The following is a 21,846-nucleotide window of genomic DNA, read 5'->3' on the forward strand; positions in this document are numbered from 1 at the left end:
AAATAAATCTGTTGGGAAAGCATAGCATGCCCGTCAGCTGACCAGCAGTTTGACAATGTATGTGGAACTGTAAGCCAATTAACAGCAGTTTGGAACAATTAGTAATTCCCTGATGGGGGGTGGGGGTGGGGAAGAAAGAAAAAAGAAAAAAATACACACACCCCCACCCCCCCCCCAATTAAAAACCTCAAAACAAAACTGCTGTAGTTTGCTGGATGATTTTCATCCCTTAGATCATTGCTAACAAGAATTACTGGCAGTGTTTGGGTGACCAGATTTGTCTGACTCGATTGCACCATGTCAGCAATGTGCAGTGTTGCGTGATCTTTTGTATCTCCGTTTGTTCAGGATAAAGTGGGCAGGTGCGCTGCGCCCAGCGGAGCTGTGCCGTGCCCTATGGAGGTACCTGGCTGAGCTGCTCCCCCTGCAGCACCTGCAGCTCAGTATGCAGGACCCCACCAGGTTAATTTGGGCAGGGCGCTGGGTCAGTGTGTCTATACCGTGCTTGATTCAAGCTAGCTCGTTGTCCTGGTTTCAGGATTCTCATTCGGAATTAGCTTGGCTGTTTCTGCATGGTGGTGCACAGTGGCTGCTTGTAAAACCAAGAGGTGGTGCAGACTAACTGGCTTTAGAGAACATTCCTTCCCAAAGCTGGCTTGTCTTAAGTTTGCACCGTGAAATGGTCAGATCGTGGCAATTCTCCCATTCAGCATTTGCCTTTGCGAAATGTGGAGTCAGTCAAAATATCTGGGATGTTGCTGTCTTTGATCACAGCTGACCCAACCTCAAAAGCCCTCATCCTGAAAGCTCTCTGAAGATGGATTTGTCTCCGTGAATGATTTTGGTTTCAGTAAAATTGCATGTTTCAGTGAAATGATATTTCTTCTCACTAGCTTATTTATATTCATCATAATTGCCTCACTGTGATGCCTCCTATTCATTTGCTGGATCCACTTGTCTTGCATCTTGTTCTGACTCCGAGTGCTTTTTAGGGTAAGCCTGCCTTTCAAGAATATGCATGATTGGTACCATAGGAATAGTTTTCATGTGCTTGCAAGAAGTGCATTGCTAAGCAAAGTAAGCAGGGAAACTGGGAGAGATGAGTGGAAAATGACTACTTGAAGAAGAGGAAAGAATTAAAATAGATGGCAAGGAGTTAAAATAAACAAAGGTCCTTTTTAAAATTTTCTTGCCTTTTTTTTTTTTTTTTTTTCATAATCCCAATCTTATGGTGATTGCACTGGCCAATCCTTGATACTTTTCTGTCTGATTAGAGCTGGGTTGTAGTGGCCATGATGAGTTACCACAACAATCTATTATTGGCATTGTTAACAAGTGTCCCTCATTAAACTAAGAGGGACAGGGAAGGGAATCTTTTCAAGGTGTTTCTCAGCTTCTAATTATTTAAATTTATTTTAAAGGATAAATTTATTTTAATTTATCAGAATGTCCTTGTCCTGAAAATAAAAGCTCTTCAGTTTTGGTGGTGGTTTTTTCCCCCCCTTCTTCTATAAATTCATGCTTTGAGGAGAGTTAATTTACTATGCAAAGAATTTTTGAAGGTCGTGTTCAGTGCCATTAGCATTGTGCAGAGGACCTTTGAGAATAGCTGTTTGTCTGTGCAGGTATTTCTGTGGCCCTGTGTTGCTCTGTGTACCAGATGCCATTTATCTACCAAAACAGGAGGCACCTTTCTGTCCACTGTGTCTAGCTACTAGAGATGAAATTACTGTATATCAAAACACAAAGATATAACAAGTCAGCTGTCACTTTCTTCAGTCCTAGCTTGGAAATCTATAAGGAAGGCCAATTAGATGTGGGTGGAAGAGCTCCAGAAGAGCTGAATCTTTGAAGGAAATACTGCCTTGGTGAGTTTAGTAGGAATACGATCTGCTGCGTTTGCTTTCATTCTGCAAGTCTAGTGAGAAATTAGGTGACATGTTTATGCATTTGCTATAGAGGATGAATTTTCTTGAGGACACAGACCTGTGAGGTGGCAGATCTGTCCAGCGATGGGGAAAAATAATTTGCTTCCACATAACACAGGAGTTGAAATTATGCAAAAAAATACTTAAGGACTCTGAAAGGTTTCTCTCAGGATAATAGCTCTTGTTCTGGGATTCCTATAGACCTTTTAGCACTACGTAACTTCCCCTCCATGACCACAGGTCCTATAAATTGCACAGGGGAACAATGTAAAAATCTGTTTTTCTTCACAGGAGAAAAGCTGTCGGGGAGAACACTGAGGTCAGTTCCAGTCCCCTACATTTTTGGCTATTATATAAGGCATGGTTAAACCAGAAGATTCCCAGATTATCTGTAAGCATGTGATGTAGGCAGCAGAAGGTGCCAAGTATTTCCTCACAACCTTGAAAGAGAGGTGATGTTAAAAAAAGAATAAAAACTGGCTACAGCTGTGAGCTAGAGTTACATTTGTGCACTGTGAGTAAAAAGTGTGATATAAGTTCAACTAGTTCTTCTTTTGATCATGTTCTGACTTAATTTTGTTGAGTGCAGGTTTTCCCTTCCCACCAGACAAACACTGTTATGTGCGCTCCACACTGAGGAATACCAGTTCTGCCACCTTTCATGCGGAACAGCACATTAAGTTACTCTTCCTTGTAACTTTCCTTGAAATCAAGCACAAACTATGTATCAGTAACCATAAATAAATAGAGAAAACTCTGAGACTGAAACCATCTGTGCCCTTTACAAGGGAAAGATGTTCTCCCAACGTGTCCTACATCAGCCCATGCCCCATTCCTTTCACAACCTGTTTTTATTTATGATATGGCTGCCCAGAAGAATAGTCTAATGCCACAGTTTGTATCGGCTTACTCAGTCCTTTGGCTGAGAGAGTTGAGTTTATATATATATAAACTTTACATAAAACTTTCTCGTGGCACTCTACTGACTCCCACTGTGTTAATCTGTGATGACATTTGGATGGCCAAAGTGCCAGCACTGCCAGGGTAAGGATGAGGAAAGAAATAGGGGAGCTGGTTAGCTTGCACCTTATTTATCCAGCATGCAGATTATTGTTGGAAAATGGCAATATATCCACCGAAAGCACTGGTACACCAGTCTGAGGTTCCAGTATGGTACACCGAATTATAGCCACTCAGAATGAGGATTGCAGAGGCTTCCTCAGCAAACACATTTTTCAAAATGTCACCACAGTATTGGCTGTGAGTAGAGTTTGAACAGAGCAGAGACAAGGAGTAACTAAAAGTCTGCCTGATGAGGAGAGGTTGCCAGTAGCTCCCTGTGAATACTGCAAGTCAGGTCCTCACAGCTAAGCCTGGGACTCCCAGATCTCACGGAATTTCAGAGCGGTTTCTTTCACGAGGTCTGCTTGGGTTGCACTTGTCTGATTCCCGTTTCGGGTTCCGGTACCTGCAGGCAGTTCATGTGCTCTGCTCCTACCTGAGGGTCCCAGGCAGCAGCTTGTGCTTGCTCCTGAGATCTGCAGGTGCCACCCAGCCTGTGGTTGTCCTCACCTGGTGCAATGCCTATGTATATATCTGCAGTGTGTTAAGTGCTGGGCCCTGCTCTGAGATCACAGTTATGACCATCACCTATTGCATGGGAATCTACTCTGTTGGAACTTAAAAAAGATAGATATGGGAAGGTGGAAGTGGATATGGAAATTGCTCCTTAACAGTAGAGAAACACTGCTGTGCATCTCTCATTACTGTTTTCTAGTCTGTTAGACTTGTGTGAGGAAGCAGAAAGTTTGTCATTCTGCGGAGCTGGCGGTTTGGTTCGCATCACCAGCCACTTGGTTTCTTAAAATATGAAATTCTGCAAACGCTCCGTCTGCAGAAGTCGTATGGTGATTGATTGGCAGGGCTGTTCTGAAGACGTTGAATGGAGCCAGATGAAGGTAACTTGAGATGCTCACTGTAAGCCTTTTGATTCAGAACTGCATTTGATCGATGTTTACACTTGATGTGTGGTAGAAATAAGTTTGAGGGGAATGCCGTAACTCTCTTCAGACTGTGCTGTTCAGCTGCTGGCATTCGGCTGTGTGGTTGAGACTTACAGTCTTCTTGCATCAGCTGTGCTGCCTCTGAACTGGCTGAAGGAGAAATCCAAGGAGAGTCTCTCTGATATTGTTCTGTTTCAAACAATGAGCTCAAAATTATAAATAATTACAACTATTTTGCATGAAAATGGCACAAGGTGCAAATGGTACACCTTAAAGGCTATTGATGGTGGGAAAAGAATCCCATCTCTGCTTAGCGTTTTGTTGGATGTGGGAGCAATTGTGTACTTGTAGTTTGAGTAGCTTTTATTTTATTTTAGGAACAAAAGTACAATATCTGCAGGATAGCTGCAGAAACAAACAAAAAAAAATCACAGCAACTCAGAATCTGCAACAGCAGTTGTTTCTTGGTTGTGGTAGATATTTGGGCAGTACCTGGAAAACAAGTCATTAGAGCTTCCTTACCTTTGAGAACTACAGTCCTCTGCCTCAGAAACACCTGTATTCCCAGTTGCTTTTCTGTCTGTTAAATAATGTGGGCATATGATTTGAGCCATGAGGCTTAAATGATGTAAGCATGTACCTGAAATTAGGCATGTGTATGTGTTTTGCTGAGTAAGGGTGTCCTAGTCAGGTATTTAAATTTTAAATGCACTGGGGCCTTCACTCATAAAGTAAGCAAATTTCAACCTAGACAGCAGAGAGAGGAATAAACATTAAGATCAAAACAAACTGTTATCAAAGTAGCTCTTCAAACTATGTAGAATTGCACTTTAAGATGGGCAGAGCATCTTTAAAACCCTTTTGCAGTAGCTAAGAGCTTATACATTAGCTTTCATGAGAGGCATTACAGATGTCTGTGAATATTATATAAACACTAGCCTTTTTGCAACAGTTTATAAGCCTAAATATTTTATAAGAAAGTACTGAACATTTAACTCGCCTTGTATTTTTTATACAGCAATAAAAACACCATCTTTATCAAAAGACGCTGGAAAACCTGACTAATAATATGACACTTTGTTATGAACTAGGAGGAAAGTTCACTGGTCTAGAATTAATAAGGGGTGTAATCTGTATAGGAATTCCTACATTATAGGGGAAACAGCTAACTTTGGCTTTGCTTGCTTTTGCATAAAGATGCATGTAGTCTGTGAGAATGTTCTCTGATGTATCTTTATGTCTCTGTGGCTAAAGAGGTTTCAGTGGTTTCTAACTGGACACTGCCTGGAAAATGAAAATACCATGTCCATACCTCAGGTGATGTATGCAGGACATTGCATGCCTTTGCCAAGTAACCTTCCTTCAGGAGGCAAGAAACATCCAGTTTTAGACCTGAACATTTTCTCCCAAAACACATGTACCAATTTCAAGGGGATCCAAAGCATGCTTTGAGGAAGCTATGACCAGTTGCTTTAATCCAAAATTGCCAGATGGGTTCCAAAAGGAATAATTTCCCCAATGACTGATGTAGGACTTCTGCAGTACTTCCAAAGGCATTTCACTCCTGTTTTCACACATGATATGGGCGCATCGGGGCAGCACCTCGAAGGATGCACCTCCCCACTGTAGCAGACCCCACAGGCTCACCCTCTGCTTAGAAGAATTAACTGTTCTGAGAAATCACCCAGCCTGAATGCTGGGGCAGACCAGGGGCAACGCTGGACCAGAGTCAACTCCAGGAGCGGGAGGATTATTTACCTTCTGCAGTGGAAAGCTCTCAGCTTCAGTGTAGGAAATTTAAGGGCTGTCTTTGTTCCCCTACAGCTTGTCAGAACACTCTGTGGTGGGTCATTTTGGGGAGAGGGCTCGTGTGTTTGAAGGGGAGCTACATTCCCAAGACGGTAAAGTGGAAATCTATGAGCAAGTGAGATTCAGGACATAACCTTTGTTTTCCACAGTTTGCCTTAACATTTCCAGCAGGAAAGCTACAGCTTTGCCCCCTGCAAGCAGAGCAATTGAGTACTGTAAGTAGGCTTCTGGGGGAATTTTAACACAGGTTTACTAGGTGGCCATGATTTTTCAGAGCTAGCAGGCTTAGGTAACACCTGAATAGATGTCTGAAGATCACAACTTGAAGGACTAGTTGGGAGAAGGAAGAGTTTCAAGTTCTATGTCTTTTCAAAGCCATACTTTGTTGTAAGGTCATAGTTTTAATCTTTCATGTGTCAGTTGCTGATTAATTTCATTGTTCTGAATTTACTGATTGAGTTAATAATTTTTATTGGTTTTATCACCTAAATATCTTTATTAAGCTTGACCTTTAATGCAAACATTCACTTGGCTTTCAATAGAAATTCAGCTTCCAATTCTGTAGGTATTTAAAAGGTTGCTTCCTTTGTGTACTAGCACAGCTGCCCACGAGTGGTGTTCCGGTAGAGATAGCAAGGCCTCAAGCAAAAGCCTTCATCAGCCAGGACTATGAACCAAGTTAGGATGACACAGCGGTAAAAATGCTTGGCCCTCTCTAATTGTCACTGCTGCTGAAGCAAGTGTGTGTAACAGCAGGAGAAAACTTGCAGTTCTCCATGATTAATAAACCTGAAAGGTCTGTATGTAAGGTCTTCTACTCTAATCCTTTGTTTTCTCCAGAACACAGCAACGCATCTGTAGTGCCATTCCATTAGCAAGGATGAGTGCATATTTTTCCACTCCAAAATTTGCATGACCTTTGGTCACTTAGAGCAGAAGAATGAACAACATCAGAGATTTCCATGTTGAATTATTGAGGAGTCTACCTTTACTCGCTGAGTGTATGAGGCTCTCCCTAAATGACCCACCTGCACTAGGTGGGAAAGAACTCTCTTCTTGTCCCCTGAAAGGAGACCACCACATCAACTGCAAAGATTCAGAGTTACAGGATATTTGTACCTCTTAATTCTGTCAGGAATCATGGAACTGGATTTGCTTAACAGAAGATCATGTGTATTGAAGGGGAAATTCCTTTCAAAGTGCACAGACATCAGGTCAAAAGTTTGTGCTGGCCAAATGTGTTATTGCAGCTGACTAGGGTAGGCTGGAAAATGATGGGCAAGAGAATGCATGCTCTGGAATAAATGGTATGGTTCATGTGGCCAGATCTCACACACAAGCATGTTCAGGATTAATTCCTTGGTGGCCTACAGTTATTCCCACTTTACATTGGCATAAAAAACGTAGAAAATATGGTTAGCATTTGTGCCATCTACAGAGAAAATACCAGTGCCAGCCTGAATTGTACGATTGTTTTTGTGCATCTGTGTTTTTCCTATAGCTTGAACAGGAGCATGGCTTCCTTCAAGCATAGAAATGTCAGAAAATCTATCACCAGGCTTGTCCCCATAGGTTTAAGTGGTTTGCAATCAGTTTTTTCCTATAATTGTATTTATGTCTTTCTATTTTGAATAATTCAGGAAGCCATCCGGTCTTCTTTGTTCAATGAGTATATCAGGCCACCTATAAGTCATGAGGCTGCAGAAGGTGAGAAAGAGTTCTTCACCTCCCCCCTACTTTTTTAAACAAGGTTTATTCCCTCCATTTGATGAGTTGGAAGCTGAGACACTAAATGACTTGGCCAAGGTCATACAGGAAATTTGGGATGGAGCACCAACCATATGATTGCTACTGGTTTCCAAGCCAGCTCTCAAACCACTGGACATCCTTCTTAATTTCCAGTCTTTTCTGGCACTGCTACGAACTTTCTGGTCCAATTCCTCAACCACATCATACCTCTTTTTCCCTCCTTTTGTAAATAAAGCCAACCTTGCAAGGTACCATACCAAAGCAATCAATAGGTATGTAGCAATGTTCTCGGCCGGTTTCACTTCTCTTCCAGTTCACAGCTTGTCCACCAACAAATTTATTCCTTGCTTGGAGCACTTTACTGAATCATTTCTATTCAAAAATGTCTGTTAGCACTTTGCTAAGCCTCAGACCGTACATCTTTGATCCACCCATTTCAAGATTAGACGGATGACAGAACCCAAACTCTAGATCCAAAACCATCTATATTTTGGAGGTATATTCAAAGCCCAAGCCTGGATTTGGATTTCAACACGGTTACTTTGATCTGGCTTCAGATCTGCATACCGTGTTCTGTGACATCTCTGTTTCTAGCACAGAATCTTGTGTTCCTATCTCTGTGAGAGCACTGAGCTTTGATGAGTGTCTCGGTGCACATTGTGTGGGAAATGACACCTCCTGATCCTCCCAAACTTCATTCAGGTGGTGTTCACGTGCAATGGGTTTTTTTTAAAGGTTGGTTTGTTATTACTTACCTGGAGGCCTAGGGAATCTGGCGTTTTGACAGAAGTGAGTGTGCAAGAGATCCCGCTGTTGCATGTTGTTCTTGTGCTCTCCCTCTTGTCTGTTTTCCATGCGGAGTGTGCAACTGCCTCCTGCTTCCTAGAAATCAAACCACCGCCACTCCTCCCCATTTCTCTCCTGTCCCCACATGATGAGAACATTGTCTGGTTTTTCCCCCATGGATGGGAAAGCCAGGGCAAGCTTGGTACTGTGGTCTTTTGCACTAACAGCGCTTCAGTGGCAATTCACTCTTTCCAGGGAATTTATTCTAGATTTATTCACCACAAAGCATCCAACCATAACAACTCGGTAATTTTAAGGCCTAAGGAAAAAATGTAACAAGATGTTCAAAAATTTTGGTTTGGGATAATTGGGAGTTGTTTATATCCTTGTACTACTGATTATGTTGTCATATACCACCATTACTGGTGTCCTCAGGAACAAGATTATCTTTGCTTGGAAACAAAGCCTCCATTTTAACCACTTAAATGCTGGTTAATGTAGCTAATAAACAGGAGGAAAACCACCCCCCTGCTGTTACTGGATCTATCAGATGTTAAAAATCATAGTGATGAGGGTTGAATAAACAGATAGACGGCTAAATGAAACGCTGTCGGTTTTATGATAAAGCTGTCAGGGCACTGCACTTTTTCTTCAACACGTTTAGGGCAGGGTGCTCCCACTGCACAGCAGAATCCAGCTCTTGTTCTTCCTGGATTAGAAAATAACTGTCTGTGCATTCACATCCTACCAAGCTCTCCAAGCTGTACCTTCCTTAGGTTTTATACCCTCCAATTATTTCTGTACGAGCCTGGAATTCACATCTCTGGCACATGGTTTTCCCCTTGCCTCACTGACCTGCCAGGGCTGCCCCTGAAGTCCGAGGGATGCTCCTAGTGCTGGCAATGTGCTGTGTAAGGTAGGGGGCTTGGCAGAACGGCTTCTCCTTGGGCTCCCGGCGACAGCTGGAACTGGTGTTTCCTCCTGTCCCACTGGAAAGGATTGGACTGAACAGACTCTTTACAGTACTTTGACAGTTAAGAAGAAGTTTAAGCATAAATTACATTTGCTTTCATAAGACCTTTTAAGATTTCCAGAGTGGCATATGAAAGCTTTCCTGGGATTTTTTTGGTTGTGTTGTTTTCTTGGTTGGTTTTGTTTGTTGGTTTGCTTTTTAAAGGTTCTGTCAATAATATGAATAATAAATTCTAATGTTTTGTATCAACTTCCAGCCTCTTTGAGGTTTTCAGAAGTAATTTCCCCCTAATTTCATGGGAGCTGAGACCTGGAAGGCAGCAAGCTAGATGCACTTTGTCAAGAGGAAACATTATCTGCGTCGAGAATTTTCATAACATCTAATTTAAAGTGTGTTTTAAATTTTTTTTGGGGGAAAAAAAATCTCAACAACTATAGAGAGGAAAATAAGCCATTTCCTTAGCTTGAACCTGCATGAATTAGTGGTAAAGTGTGATCTCTAAACTTGCAGTTTCTGAACCATAAAATCTGTTTATTTCACCCTATAAAAGAACATTTTAACTTATATGGCTATTTAAGTTTAAAAGCTATTAGGGAAGTGGGTGGGGAGAGGAGAAGAAGCTTGAATCAGTAATTCAGGCTTGCAATACAATCTTCATCTGCTGCATAGCTTGCATAGAAATCCCCTTCAATGTGGATTTTCTGTGCTTGTAGCAGTCCCACCATACAGGAAATACACAGTATATATTTCCAACATTATCCATAATTGTAACAAAGCTTATAAAGCAACCCATTCCTTGTGTATTCCTGGCGATCTGCAATAACTGGATATTCTTAAGCATGCATTTAAAGAAGGAAAAACTTAACAAGATCTGTCAGCAACTAGCATCTGCAGTGACTTTCCAAAGGGAGTTGGGGGGAAGGTCTTTACTAACATGCTCTTACTGCAGGGACAGCTTTCATGGCTAAGCCTACCTACTTGTGTTTTCTTTTATATCCGAATTTCAGGGGGGCTTGTGTTTCCCTACAGATTGAAAGTGCTGGGACAGGTCACAGCACCCTTGGGAGGTGGCATGTGATGAGGAGGGGCTGCTTGGTGCTGCAGACAGGGCAGGGATGGAGGAAGCCTGGGTCTTGCTGTGGCACCCTCCCCACTGTGCTGCAGCTTGTTGCATCCCAAAGAAAGCAGAGAGGGGCCAGTGCTGCTGCAAATGTGAGGTGAGCTTCTGTCCTTTGCCCCAGGGTGGAGCACAGGGAGGGCAGGCTTCTTATATGGGCTCTGATGCTCATTCACACACAGACGCACACACTGTCTTTTGCAAGCAGCAGCCTTGCTACAGCAGTCACCTTCAGTGAAAGGGAAGAGAGGTTTTGATTCTCTCTCTGCAAAATTGGTAGAAAATTGTCAACGCTTTGAGAGCCCGTGCTTCACTTGAGCTGTGCAGGCCCTTTCTATACTGACTATCCCTGAACTTGCAGTACCTTGCTAAAAATAGTTAAAAGCGTAACCGTGAGTTCCCTGAACTGTGATCCTACCAGTTCGCTATTATTCGACTCACCATTCCTTTGAAAGTATTCATCCTTCCCCTCATAAAACTTAAATCAGCTCATTCCTTGGTCCAAGAGTTGACATCATTATGATGTTACATCCTATGTAATGGTGTGAGACCTGGAAAAGCGTTCACAGCAAAACCACGCGGTGAATTGAATTTGCAGCGCCTCAACCCTTGCTTGCAGTCTAACCTCCCTCCCGCCCTCCGCATTTACTTGTACTTTTAAAACCTGTGCGGTTCCTTGGAAATACCCCCACAGTAACACAGCAGCACACTGCTGAGGATCTATCAAAGGTCTTTTTAATGTTCCCATTTTTCTTTCCATGGCCCCATTTGTTTTACAATGTTTGTGAAAGAAAAAGTAATTGTTTTACCAAATTAAGCTAGGTTTCTTGCCAGGAACAGTGGCTAGGATCTTGTTGACATATTTGGAAAAGATTGTTCTTTCAATACATTTTGAATGAGTTTTTTTAAGGATGTCTGCCATATACTGTTTCCAAACTCAGACCACATTTAACTGTTTAATATTGTACGGTGACAGGGACAAATTAGCACCTTTAATTTTCCTATCAAAATTAACACATCCCAAGAAGACATTTCAGGAGCTACAGATCTCTTATTTCTAAATAAATGTAGGAAACTACTCAAATACGGTGAAAAAATCTTGGCCCAAATCAAGTTTAAGAGTTTGATATTGATTCCAGAGACCTCAGAATTCTACCCATTTGGATTATTTGTGTTTGGAGTTATGTTTTCTCTCATGTGTCTTTTATATGACGGTATTTTTGGTTTTGATGGAAAGCTCTTTTCACAGTCTGCTCTGAAACCTACACCTCATCTCTTTGCTTGAGGGTTTCCTCAGGGGCATGATAGGGGTTTGCTTGCCACCTCCTTTCATGCATCCCTTGGCCTCTGGGTTTGCTTCTTCTTCCACCTTCCACTGAAGCACCTGGACTTGGCCACAGCTAGACATGGGCTGATGGGCAGGCTGCGCGGGTGCTGCTGGTGGGAGGGAGAAGCTCCTCCAGTGCCTTGCTGGCACGTGTTGCGCCCAGTCACGTTGGCAGGGATCACTGCAATTTGCTTCATAGTTGTGCCTTTCCCTAGCGAAGGGCACAGCTTTCTCCCAAGGCATTGGTAGTATTCAAGGCTTTTAGCCTTTTGTGCTAGAAGTTTGTTGTGTTGGAGGTTCCTGGGTGGCTTGTCTTCAGGTGGATGTTGAGATACCAAGTTTAGCATTGTGACTGCGGTGACGGCGGGGGTGAGACGACCCTGGCAGTGCTGCTGGCTGTGGGGGGATGTGGTGCTGCATAGGGACATTTTGGCTGTCACATGAAGTGTACGCTTTGATCATTTGTACTCAGTGAAGCTGCTATGCAATGTAAGCACATAAAGATTCATATTCTTTCTCCCAGTTTTGGTCCGTGTAGAACTCTTGGGTTAACAGAAGAGAGAACACAAATCCAAGTCAATTCATCTGTCTATTTCACTTTCCTCTCTGCGAATATTAAGGCCACATTCTCATTTATACTAAGCCCACTTGCAATATTCTGGCAACATAAAGATGCCTTAGCAGGAATGTAAATTAAAGCCTCTTTATACTTTTAATAGTGTTTGTAGTTTCACTTGGCTGCAGTACAGGAATGACACATGTCTATACAAATGGCATTTGCCATCCTGTTGATGGCTGCTGATATTCTTTGTGCCCCTACCCCCAAACTAACTAAACGATGAGCCTGCTGCAGTCCTAGCTTTCCAACCACCTGAAAATGTGCTGTTTTCTTGAAACATCTAAACCAGGATTTAAGCTGAAAATAATTCTTCTGTCCTCCCTTCACCACGTGATGGCCCTGTATGTGTCTGCTTGAATCTCAACTAAATGCCCAGTTCTGCAATGCCCAGACGGATTCTTCTTATTGTGTCTGTTGCTTAAATTGGGGAGGAAAGTTCTTCATCTCAGTATGCCTTGTACAATGCAGAGCACCCTAAATTTTAGTCAGTGATGACTGTGAACTGCGTAGCCTTGAGACTGCCATGGAAAAAAATGTAATGCTGTTCTCCCTCATGGAAATCCAGAACTCTCCGGTGGTTTAGTCTCCCATTCCTTCTTTTCCAAGGTCATGAGAACTTAGTCTGAAACCTGTTTGTGGTCTAGGACTGACTGTTAGCTTGTTAGTCTCAGTCCCTATTGATTTTAAATAAAGACTATTACACACAGAGAGAATAGGAGGAAAATAAATGTCTCTAGCAAATGAAAATGGCAGTATTTGGAGCTGCTAAGGAGACTGAGATCTTAAAATAACTTACATAGACGAGAAGGCTTAAGGGTCTCGGTGCAGGTGAAGTGGTCTAAGACTTATGAAATGCAAATATTGATAAGATTCTGTAATTTAGTAAACGGATTCTTAAAAACTAAGAGATTAATACCCTCCCCATGTATAGTAAAGAATGTGAAGTCACTCCCAAAACCTTCAGAGAGCACAACATACAGTGCAATAATGTTTCTGCAGAAAGCTCTTGTCTCTTTTACACTCTTAAGTCCTGCCTGTGCTCTCCCCGTAGACGGTACGAGTCTTCGCTGCAACACTTTCTATTGAATGTTCATACTGTTTCATGAATGTTCATTGCAGAGCTGTTCATTACATTTCTCCTTCCAGATCTCATCTGACAGCATATTTTTCTGCATTTCTGGATTAAATAGTCGTCCGGTGTCGATAGGTGACTGGAGGAATTTTCCGAGTGCCTGATAAGATGAAGCTAACCTTTTTTGGGAGCAGCTTGCATGAGGAGCATTCTAGAGCTGAACGGGGCTGTTAGAACCTAATCTGCCTGATTCTGTCACCGAAGCTGTTATGGGTTGTTTACTTATCACATTGCATTGCTATTTTATGAAGGATAAAATATTCCAAACCCAAACAAACTTCCAATTCAAGAAGAAAGGTGGCCTCCGCTGGCTATCAGTTGCCCTCCATGCAGAAGAGAGGAGCAGCTTGCTAAGACCAAGGCTTCTCCTGAGCCCTCATTAGTTCCTTGCTTATTGTGGTCTGGCAGTGCCCTGGCTGCCGAGCTCGAAGCCGATGACAGGGGAGATGATAAAGTGTCTGCTGAAGCTGTACATGGCTGCGGGTCACTGCCTCGAAATGTGAGAACAAAATGGGTCCGAGCGCTAATGACTTTCAGGTGTGCACGCCAGGGCCTGTCAGGGCAGTCAAGGAATTAGTGCTTGGCACAAGGCACAGACCTCTTGGCTGCCAAGTTAAACATAAATGGGGCCTCGTGTAAATAAACAAGGGCAAAGTGAGCTTTTACTCACACTAGATTGTATATCAAGCTCACACACACGCACCGAGCCCACGGCACACGTGCACACGCGGCAGCCCCTCCTAGGGCAGGAAGGCAAGGCTGGGTGCCAGGGGTGAGGGAGCTCCCCAGCACCACTCTTCATTTACTGGCCAAGGGGGCAAAGCCCCTGCTTGCTAGAGGCTGTTAAATCTGCTGGAGCATTGCTTTGCTCTTTGCTTCCTTTAGCATGCAGATGGACCGGGTCTTACCTTGTAGGATATTTCCTTCCTTACCCTGGAAATCTCCTTCCTGATCTCCCAGGGCCAGTCCCCCGTCAGCCCACCACCTCTCCTTTTATATTCCCAACCCTCTCCAATACACACCAAGATTAAATTTCTGCTTTGGCCTGGATTATGTTTTCCAGGCCAATATATTATGCCACCTTCACACGCCCCTCCCTGCCCCATCTGGCTTCCATCCTACCCCCATAAAGATTATTAATATAGCCTGCTTCCAAAAGATTTATTAGCAGGGGCCAAACTGGTGCCATTTCCCATTTTACTAGAGCACTGAAAATAATCCTGAGGAGTGTGCCCAGCTATAAAAATGTACTTATACTGTCATATTTGCAGTTTCAAACATGCAACACTTGATAGTCTCAAAAGTGCTGTTTAATTGGGTTTTATGGGTTCTAATTAATTATACCATGTAAAAAAATTACTTGTCCCATTACAGCTCTCTGTGGTTTACTCTGAAGAGCAATGTAATTTAGAGATAAATTGTCCTTCTTATCCACCTTTTCCCAGCAAGTTTCAGAACGGTTTAATTCTGCTGAAGCCCAGGAAGGAAGCTGAGAGAACTCTGCGGTTTGTTCAGGGGACACAACTTTCCCCAGTACCTGTAAACAGCTTTAAATGTGACTCGAAATGGTTCCACATAATTTCTGCTGAATCAGGTTGCTGAGATTATGAATAATTCTGCAACTTTCCAAAGTTCAGGTCTGTGGTGGTTGTGATTTTGCAAAGACTTGAACGTGTTTGCAGCTTTATATGCTGCGGATTATTTCCTCTGATTATACAGAGTTAAGAGCAAAGGCAGCTGACCATGTTTGCAGGTTTTTTTGCTGGGTAAAGGTCTAGATTGAGCTTTCTTTCCATGATCCTCTGTTTTACAGGTTCTGGCCACCTTTCGGTGTGACTAGTAGCAGAGGAAACCTCTCAAGTTAACTTTCTATTCTGTTTTGCAGAATCACGAAGCCTGGATTATTCAAACAAATTCTGGGGCGGTCTGCTGACTTCTAAATGTTTCCTGGAATGACGGTGAAAAAGAGCGGCCAAGCAGGTACACTCATGGTTGTTTAAAATATGCTCTTATATTTCATCCATCACTGTAATAAATTTGGTCTCATGAGGCAAAACATGAAATATAGTAGAACTGAATTAGACAAACATTGTGTCTTGCAGTCTATGACTTTATCTGGAAGTTAGGGAGTCAGAGTATCAATTAATGAGAAAAGACAGGGCAAAGAAACCTCTTTAATTTACCTTTTATAGGCAAATGCTACTCACTTCAGAAATATCATGTCACACTTCAAGCAACGTAAAGCTTTTGTGCGTGACCGATCCCTCCAGAACTGCACCACCCAGCCCTCAGAAGGCAACCTGGAGACTGGTCCCAGGTCACTGCTATTAGTCTTAGCACCAAAAGGTTATGATTCTTAATGTGACTGCACAGATGAGTGTTCACTGGATCAAAAAGTTTGTTAGTCATGCTTCACTAATTTGCTTATTTTATAAAATAAGTAACCAGTATGTCAGTTGCTGGAAACTTGGATCATCCTGGGTGTCCGGCTCAGTCTGCTTCATGGTCTGGAGCAGGAACAGTGTAAGAGCTGCCAAAAAATGAAAAAATGAACCACCAGGGTCACACACATTACTCATCAATCTGAAAAGTAACAAGATTAATACTAAGAACTGTTTTTTACACAGTAATCCTCTCCTGTAGTAAAATTATTTAAAAGACATTTTAGTACATGTATCTTGTTAGTTATCTTAACAGCAACTGAAACCTGCAACATTTTTGAGGAATGACTTAGCAAAACAGAGCCCGAACCTGAATAAACCTGAAAATCTCCATGCAGTGTTTAGGTAAGCCCAAACAAACCTGAATATCTTGGTGTTTGTAGTCTTTTTGTTTGCTTATACTGCCTCAGAAAGCCATTCATTGAGAGGAAACAACGTGAAACCTGCTCTTCTCGTGATTTTCATCATCCAGAGATTTAAATTAGTGGGATCTGCTCTTTTCATGCTATTCTGTCTCCATAAATTACTCCTGGAGGCATTAAAAGGGCTTGTGAAAAACACAGTAATAAATACCCAAAGCACAAATACAAGTGCTGCAAACTGCTCACACTGCTGTGGCAGCAGCTCTGTTGTTAATTTATTGAGCAAAACTGATGAGGGACCTCAGCACCTGTTTCAGCGCTAGTCTGTGTGGAGCCTCATTTTACACTGCTCAAACCGATGCTAAAAATCCCATTGACTTTCTGAAACAGTATCGTGATCGTTTGGGAGCTGACCGAGTTACTCTTGATTATTCCGAAGGACAGAGGAATAAGGAAAATGAAGGGAGAGAAGAAACGTCAGCTGTAAAAGGATCTTCTAGCTGGTGTCACCTGCAGCAAGCAGCTCCAAGCCCTGGGTGGACCATGCCTCCGGGCAGGAATGGGGAGGTTGTGTAACAGAGGCGAGCTCTGCCAGGTCCTTTCTCCTGACACATCCCAGACCACAAGTATGGCCCCTACATCTGAGGGAGAGGAGCAGCAGGGGCACGCGTGAGTCATGGCCCTCATGACAGGGGAATTCCTCGCTGGCTGCTGGCAGCAGCGGGGCTGAGCGGTTTCCACTGCCTGAGCATTATGGAAAGAGCCGTTCTCAGCTGAGTATTTAATTCCAGTTTCTCACCTCCCTTCAAAATAGAAGATCCTGACATAGGGAGTTTTTGATCAAAGAGTTCTCATGCAGTCCTTCTGACTGATCCTTTGTGAACTAGGAGAAGCCCAGGTTCCCAGTGAGCCCCTGGGTTTCCTGCAAAGGCATCCGAGTCAAGTTACATTTTGCCCTCTGCTAGTCCCCTTGATGAGAAAACACAAAAGAACAAAATATTAATCAGTGAAACAGCCAAACTGTCCAGCATTCCATAACATTTAATGCCTGGTTGGCCCAAACCCTGGTTTCACCTCTTGAAAGCCCCCTGGGTCTGCGCACACCTGGAGCTGCAGGAGCGCCGGCACGGCTCTGCTTGCTGCAGCCACTGCCTCCGCCTGGGGCACTCGGGGCTGCCGCTTCTTCATTCACAGGTCAGTGGTGGTCCCTTTAGATTAAAAAAGTTCAGATTTGGGTCTTTTCTCATGGCTGTATGAAACAGAGCAGGCCTGTGGATGAGGAGCTCTGCTCCTCGCTCCGCTATGTGCAAGGGAAGCAGTAAAAGTATCTGGAAAATGAGGATACCTTCCTTGGTATCACTGCATTGAAAATAGCACCTAGGGCACTTAATAAGTTATTTATTACAAAATTTATATGCTACTACAGTGGTATTTTAGAAATAGCTGATGTTGTACCTGTAACTAGGATTGCTTGAAACTTTCCAGGCTTCTTTATTTCCTTGTAACTCTGTCAAACTCTGAACATTCACATTGAAATTTCCCATGCTAGTATCAGCTCTGGTTGATTTATTTAGAACAATTTAAACCCAACACAAATAAAATTTCAAGGGAATTTGAAAGTTTGAGGCAAGGGAGGCATAGGTGTTCTCCTGATTCAGTTATTTCATAATTTCATTTCATTCTGAATTTCCTGCATACTGGAAATTTGGATTGCTGCCTCCCTGTATTCCTTCAGCAGTGAATGTTCCAAAATAGAAGTGGTCCTGGTCCACCCAAACAGGTATATCCTGATTCCCTGAAACAGAAAGGCAGAGGCAAAATGCTGAACTGAAACCTATAGGCAGATTTTGATCACCTGTAATTTCAACTTCAAAACTTTAATCATTTGGGCTTAGTATTCCATGCCAGGTATCTTTCCCAGTTTTTGGAAACTTTCAGCTGATTAAGACTCAGGAGCAAGGAGATGTAACAATATAAATTTTTTATATATATATATATATATTTTTATATATATATATATATTTATAACACTTCTATCCTGCATATTATATTTATCTTATATGTGTATATATAAGGGTTAAATATAAAATTTTATATATATATATATATATAATGGAGACAGTGTTCTCTTTGAAAAGCTTATTATGTAGGAAAGGGTGTCGGGAAATCATGAAATTAAGGTTTCCTGCACAGTGTTTATTTGGCTTCCTTTTGTACATGTGTTTGGTGTAGCCTTTAATTACATGACCACGTACTATATTTGGTGGAGGACCTTGGCCTCACTCAGTTCAGAAGGTGGAGCAGCTCAGGAGATGAGTCACAGCTGGGTAGAGGTGGAGGCTGGTGTCTGATGGACCTTGCTTGTATTTGCTGTGGAAGCTGGGAGAAGTGTAGTAAGGGATAGGGAATTGAAAAGAAAATGGGGGATCTCTATGGTTAAGGCATCTGAATGCTGCAAAACTCTCATCTAGCTTAGAGAAGTCAATTTAAACTAAATTCTTCCCAACTGGCTATTAATTTTAAGTTGTTTTCTGTGTTCCCATTTGCAGAATATGTTGTCAGTGGTATTTGTCCTGATACGTGATGCTGTACAATGTTAAACATTCTGAGAAATCAATTCCCAGACATCTCAGTTTGGGTACCCAATGTTAGCAGACTGTTTTGACCTGAATCTCTTTGTGTTTCAGTTTCCCATCTGTTAAACAGGAATAATAATATCCTCTCATCTTACAGGGTGTTGTTATAAGAAATTAACATTGTGAAGTACTCATATGCCATACTGATAAAAGCCCTAAAAAAATGCACGAGAACATTAGCGACTGTGTCTTCCAAGAAGGTTTTGAATAGTATGAGGTAAGTAAGGCCTCAAGCCTCATGCTGAATAACAATGCTGTAACAAAATATTGAGTATCTGGTTATTAAGGGAGCACTGTCCATCCTGAGGTGGAATCTGGTGGAAAACAAGACATAATTCTATATTTAAAGGGTGAATCATAAAGCAGATGAATAAGGTTTTGTGTTCTGATGTTTTGATCACTTGGTTTTGTAGATGTAAGTGGTACATGTGCAAAAGGATATCTGTGGCTAAAAGAAACCCCAAATTTGAGTTTGAAAATTCTTGTTGTTCAAAGAAGTATGCAGGATCTTAATTCTTATCTCTGTAGACAAGATGGTCCTTGGTGCCTGGTGGGTTTTGGAGAGGAAGGGGCGTTGCAGCTTATACTATTTGGGAAACAGTTTTCAAGATTATGTTAAACTGCAGGTTGTTGCCTTGCCTCTGTTTTTAAAAGATGAGAAAAGCTTTCCAGCTGGGAAAGCTGGTAGTAGAAATAGCTTTGAAATTAGTACATAGATTCTTGCACACACCTGGATGGGCTCCTGCAAAATTTGCATGGGGTATTACAGTATGTTCTGTTACTAACACTTCCTACGGCTTGTGGAAGAGGAAACTCCTAGGTTCTGTAGCAATCAAGTATATAGCTTTCACAGAGCTAGACAGACTACTTATTAAAGATAAAAGAATATATTGGCACAAGAACAAATGGGTATTAATTGGCTATGGATAAATTCAGTCTGGAGAATAAATGAAGTTTTTTTAGCCGCCACAGCAACAGGATTCTTGAGTGGCTTCCCAGTGAGAAGAAACACAGAGTTTCCTAGCTTCCCTCACATGATGTCTGGTGAAAATAAAGTGGGTTGCAGACCTGAAGATCTGTATGAGAGCAGGCTGAGCATAAGAACCTAGGAAGCTGGTTTCGAATCCCATATCTGCCATTTCCTATTCCTAAAACCAGCCCTCACAAGGTTAACATTTACCTTCCCCGTTTCACACTTGGAGAAACTGACTCCTAGAGGGATGAAAGGATAAATCCATTCTCAGCTTCATTAATGAGGACTCATGAGCAGAGCAAGGAATCAGAAAGGCATCTTTCCAAATGAGACAGACCCTAGTTCTGAAAGAGTAAAGCACTCTGTCTCCTTGTGCCCCTCTACAAACCCTTCCCTGCCCTCTGAAGGATGCAGAGCATCTGTGGAACAGGGGTCTGGCATGATGCAGAGCTGGGGCATTGTGTGTACCCCCAGTATTTATTCACTTTTTTTATTCTCTGCTGTTTGCAATGTAAGGCTGCATTTGCTTTGCTGATAAAGGACCCTTTGCAAACACAGAGAAGAGAAGAACAATACCAGGCCACTTTGCAAGTCACTGGGTACAAAACATAGCTGCCCCTGCACCTTGTGAGAAGTATAAAGTGTGTCTGATTGCTTAGCCATCAGCAGGAGGCAGCTTAGGGTGAACCATTCCTGCTGGTTTGCCACTATTAAGATCCAGCAGTACCTTGATGTTTCCTCACCGGCAATAATTTGCAGGATTAAATACTTCAAGCCACTCTAAAATTAGTTCCAGGAGGCATTTTGTGCTTTCATTTCAGAGCTCTCGTGAGCCTTTCCTACTTTGTAAGTCTGCTACAGCTAATTACCTGATGGTTACAGTGCTCTAGAAGATTTCAAATATCTGTCTTTTCCACTGGTCTAAAGACCCAAGTGGGGTTACAGAGCAGAACTTGTACCAGGAGTGTTTGCCAAGCACTGTAACTAGCTCAGACAGCTTTGTGAGATGGGCAAATAAACTACTGCAGACAAAATTATCGTTGCCCAGTGTCTCCATCCAAGATTTAAAGCAAACTTATTTTTGAGTCTTTAAAAACATCTCAGAAACCCATTGAAAGAAATGCTTGTATGTATTGAGTCCTTTACATCTGTCTGATCCATTAGAGAGGCTGCAGGATCACAGCAGACGCTTCCAATGGGACTGCCTTCGATGCTGTGGTTTAAGAGTTTGCAAGGAATATTTTGTACTTTATTTTGAGAACACCTGTACTTCGTGATGCTACTGTCTGTCCTATGCAGACCTGTAGCTGCCAGAGCCGGAGGCAGAATAATTTTGGGAGAAGCGAGAAATCTTATCACATCAGCAAAAAAGCACCGCCTGAAGAAAAAAGAAGGGCTTGTGAGCCCTCAGTCTGCAGAAATCCACTGGCAGTGGTATCTCCTTGAAGAATCAGATCACTGCCTGGTGTTTTGGGCCGCCTTTATTGGCCTGTGCTGGCTATGACCATGCCATTATCCTTTCTATTTTCTTCCCACCCTTTTCTGGCCCCTTTGAGATGATTCACTTTCTGAATATATACATGTGTCATTTATAAAAATCTTAATCTCCTGACCACAGCAGAAACCCGGAGGGGTTTGTTTCCTTACTTGTGATTTCACAGGCTTGGGTTTTTTTTTCACCTGGCACCATGCCCAAAAGAAATGATTTTTCTCTCATACTTCCCAGGGTCATCACTGCTGTTAGCATCTTTTAAAACCTGCTTGCTCATTGCTTCCGAGACACGAAGGCAGGCACAGCTTCATCCACCAGATCCCAGTCTTACTTTATTGGGTTCGGCGTTCGTGTGTTAAACCCATGGCGATTTGAAACCCATTACATGCATCCCTGTAACAGCAGCAAATATTTTTTACTCTTTGAGCCATCACTGAACAAATTGAACTTGTTTCCTCATTTACTCTGAATGGAAGATGCCCATCTCCTTCAGCGAGAT

At 42.4% G+C, this 21,846-nt stretch overlaps 1 long non-coding RNA gene across 1 annotated transcript in view; it reads left to right on the forward strand.

The window, feature by feature from the left end:
• Nucleotides 1-21,846, forward strand: part of LOC129736996 (uncharacterized) — a 63,313-nt gene that overhangs the window by 34,772 nt on the left and 6,695 nt on the right. The window contains exons 7-8 of the long non-coding RNA XR_008734289.1: nucleotides 15,329-17,440; nucleotides 18,980-19,099. This is a non-coding gene — a long non-coding RNA (uncharacterized LOC129736996). The remainder of the gene's footprint in view (nucleotides 1-15,328; nucleotides 17,441-18,979; nucleotides 19,100-21,846) is intronic.

The sequence above is a fragment of the Falco cherrug genome, chromosome 10 (assembly GCF_023634085.1).
Source record: "Falco cherrug isolate bFalChe1 chromosome 10, bFalChe1.pri, whole genome shotgun sequence".
Taxonomy (NCBI): Eukaryota; Metazoa; Chordata; class Aves; order Falconiformes; family Falconidae; genus Falco; species Falco cherrug.